Source organism: Triticum dicoccoides, chromosome 7A (assembly GCF_002162155.2).
Source record: "Triticum dicoccoides isolate Atlit2015 ecotype Zavitan chromosome 7A, WEW_v2.0, whole genome shotgun sequence".
Classification (NCBI taxonomy): Eukaryota; Viridiplantae; Streptophyta; class Magnoliopsida; order Poales; family Poaceae; genus Triticum; species Triticum dicoccoides.
In genome coordinates this window covers 43274193-43278142 of record NC_041392.1, presented here as the reverse complement: position 1 = coordinate 43278142, position 3950 = coordinate 43274193, and the positions used below count along the sequence as shown (strand labels likewise).

At 40.5% G+C, this 3950-nt stretch overlaps 1 long non-coding RNA gene across 1 annotated transcript; it reads right to left on the bottom strand.

The window, feature by feature from the left end:
- Positions 1-781: 781 nt before the first annotated feature.
- LOC119331029 lies at positions 782-3094 on the bottom strand. Its single transcript, XR_005160359.1, has 3 exons — positions 2447-3094; positions 2141-2196; positions 782-1963 (listed from the first exon to the last, which is right to left on the bottom strand). It is a non-coding gene; the product is annotated as an uncharacterized LOC119331029 (long non-coding RNA).
- Positions 3095-3950: the final 856 nt, after the last annotated feature.

The following is a 3950-nucleotide window of genomic DNA, read 5'->3' as shown; positions in this document are numbered from 1 at the left end:
TAGCAATGACCAGCTCCTTGAAACCTGCAACCATCAGCAAAGCTTCCTCAAATCTTAATATTCTAGGCCGGCTCATTTACATTTTCTTTATTTTTCCTTTTTTATTAAACTTCAAGAAACAAGCGGGGGCCGGAGTCGAATTCCAGAGCTCTTCCTTCAATTCGAACCACAATAACCAACTAGCCACCTCAATAGGTGTGCCCGTTTACTTCTTTTTTTCTCTTCTTCCTACTGTTTGCGCCTTCGCTATTCATGTATTTATTTTTTGTTTCATTTTCTTGTTCTTCTTTTTTTTGCTTCTTTTAAAATTCGCGAACCTTTTCAAATTCATGAATAATTTCTATAAAATTCACAAACTTTTTTCAAATTTGATGACTCAATGAATGTTTTTCAAATTTGTGAACTTTTTTTTTCAAATTCGATGATGTTTTTTCAAAATTGATGAACTTTTTTATATTTTGATGACTTTTTTACAAAATTGATGAACATTTTTTAAAATTTGATGAACTTTTTCAATTCCGTGATTTTGTTTTCAAACCCATGATCATTTTTGTGAACTATTTTCTTAAATTAGTGAATTCATGAACCTTTTTCTAGTTCATGAACTTTTTTTTGCATTGGCCAACATTTTTATGCATGTTCGTGAACTTTCAAAATGTGTTCACATTAAAAAAAATCATGTTTCAATAATGTTTTAAAATAATTAAAAATCTAAGCGAGGCACTGGACAATAAATAGCGCGGCTACGCTGGTTCTTTTATAATCCGCGTACAGTTAGTCACTAGCATGCAGTAGGTGTGGTGGTTAGCCAAACTCGAAGACTAGTGTAGTGTTGCGACGGCCCCCGTTGCCAGGTGGCAGCCAGGGAGGCCCCTCCGCGGTTCCACGCCGACTGCAGCGAGCGCGGGGAATTCCGGCGGACAAGTAGATGAAACTAGATGATACCCCGCACGTTGCTGCGGGAACACATGCTAAAATCATGAGATAAATGCGTGAAACGTTAGTTGAAAAACTATAGATTAGAAGTCCACATGAATAAGAAGATCAATACAACTTGTGTCCTAGCACACATGATTAATAGTATAAAGATAAATATGCTCTTGCGTCATTTATAAACGATGTTGTTTCCCATAGAAATATGGACAATTAATGAAAAATTGTATTAAATGGGAATAACCTAATATCACACATAACGTAAGGTGATATAAACAGCATAACTTTAAAATGTTACATCTTATCTCAAGTACATAAATGTACTATATGACACACAAATGAGAGTCAACAATAGGCAGAGGCATTACATATAAGGTGGTTGAAGTCTTGGAGATAGTAATTTTCCTTTCAGATGGTATTGCGTACATTATGCTTTTTTGCGAAGGTATTTATCTCATCCTCTTAAGATATTTCAACGGAGTTGAGCTGATCAACTCTTCAGTAATCTATTATTTCATGTATACCTTTGTATTATCAGTAGCACTCTTCCTGCAAAAGAGTTGAAGACCAAAATCTTGCTGCTATGGGTCGAAAAGAGTGTCTTCTAAGAATTCAAGTGTACTAATCCCCCAAAACGCTACTGGCATAATTACCTTGTACCAAACATATGTTCAGATCTTAAATGCACCAACTATAGTTCTCAATATAAAAGTGTCCCGGGCAGGTAGGCAAAGAAAGTCAGCCAGAAAATTACATAAACTTTTTTGATTGGGCCTCAAATAAATGGAAAAGTCAATGACAAATCCAAAAGACATGAGGTTCAGTCTCATCGAAACAAATCTGAAACATGAGGTTCAGTCTCATTGATAGTGTTCTATAAAAATTCCATGAGAGAGAGGTGGGGGTGTAGCTTGCCTTGGAGTGAAGCTAAACATGATAGGAAATCCATGGCGTTGCTATAAAGAAATATATTTGATATGCCGATGGGTATGAAGTCCACGTCCAATAAGTAGATGCATTGGCAATGCTCCTGCCATTTCCATAAGAAAAAACAGGATTAATACATATTCTACCCTAAACTATAATTAGATACTGATGAAAAAACATTGAGTAAATCTGAATCACCTGCGAACATATCGTGCAATAGACCAAGAAAAAGGGAGTCATGCCTATAGGTCAATAAATGAAAAATAGGGATGCGACTTACAATATTGCATCATTCTCCTTGTCTTCCTCTCATCATTTGCAAAGGTTGAACAACACCTGGAAAATAAAAAGCAAAAGGCCGAGTTTAGTAGTGAGGCCAACTGCGGTGTACCTGGTCTTTGAAGGGCAACTACCTATTCTTGTATTGGGTCTGCTGAGATTGGATATTCACTTGTATGAATAAAACTAAAACAATATAACGAAGGAAGAGACCAATTAGCACGTTATGCTCATTTCCCATCATATGCTGACATGTAAATCATGGCGTGGAACCCAAATCTAAACTAAAAGGTAAGGTGGGACTCACCAGTCATCCGGACGACTTCAAAGGATGATGTTGCTGGCGGTGGAGAAGTTCCTAATGGTATCCATCAGGGTAAGCCAACTGCAGCTAAAACTTCGAATCATGTCCTTAGGCACAGTTGCGTGAAGGCAAGGGCGGCCGGCACAGGGAGGGCCCGAAGCAGAGGAGGGTCGAGCGCACATACTCAATCCGCTGCCTGGGGATGGCCGCATCAGGTGCATCCGAGGCCGCCTGTGCGAGCAGGAATCAGTTGCGCGGTGATGGCTTGCAGGGCCGTGGCGGGAATGATTGCATCAGGCAACTCCAGCTCTTGCCGGCGTTGATGGAGGCAGCGAGGAGGCGGGGGTAGGCCAGTGACCCATCCCGATGGAACCCGGGCTGCGCCGAGATGGCCGTCTCTGATTCGTCCGAGGCCGCCGGTGCGAGGATGACCCAGACTCCCAGAGTAGAGCCACGACGTGAGGGAGCTCCCCCACTCTCACCACCTGCGTGCTAGTCCACCGGCGCGAGGAGGGCTCGGAGAACAGCAAGGTCGTGATGGAGCTCCTCCGGCTCTAACCACTGGCATGGGGAAAGATTTGGGGGAAGATTGGGAGGGGAGGAGGCGATAGACACGACCTGGAGAATTTTTTTCTCTGTTAGATATAGGAGTAGTAGATAAGGTTGGGCTGTGGTGGTGCTTCGGTTTGTAATTAGTGAAAACATGCTGAAAACTGAACCATTAATGGGAAATGAAGGCTAGTACTCCACCGGAAGTAGTATCGCGTGTGCGTTTTAGCAGGTAGCTGGAAGGCTGAAGATCCGTCCCTTCGGTGACCAGGGGAAAGACAACACAGGATTTGTAATTGGTTGGTATCTGATGACATGGCATGCTTTGTTGGACCCTTTGTATGTTAAGAGAATACCTTATAGTGGGGAACAACTTCTTAAGAATGTAAGATGAGACTATGAGAGGACACGTGCTTTGAACTGGACATGGTAGCCAATTTAGTTCCTGTACGCTAGTTTTGTTCTGTAGTCTGTCTCATTTTTTTAGCAAGTTTAATTATTGTAAATAAATTGTATGGAAATGTGTGAATTGGAGGCCGTCAGGAGCTAGCTAGTTGTCCTTATAATTGGTGTGAATTGTATGAAAATTGGCCGTATGGTCAAACATGTTACTACTTATTAATTCTGGTCTCGAATCTTTTTCATATCAATTTGAGCACGAGTTATACAGATCTTGTGTTTAAAATTTTAAATCGACAATACCAAAGTTTTAGTTCAAAATTTGATATTTTTTTAAAACATTAAATAATACATGTTTTCCAGTAATCTAATAATTGTTTAGTTTATTTGGACAAAAGAGTTAAGATATAATGGCTTTTTCTTTTTCAGAAGACCGTTTAATTTTTTTTTTCGTTGGCTATTAACCCATCCTCCATTTTCTTTCTGGATTCGCCATTGCCCTTGCCCCTCGTCACCTCTGGCATCTTGCACGGTGGCGTTAAGCTCATTATGCCCCAGC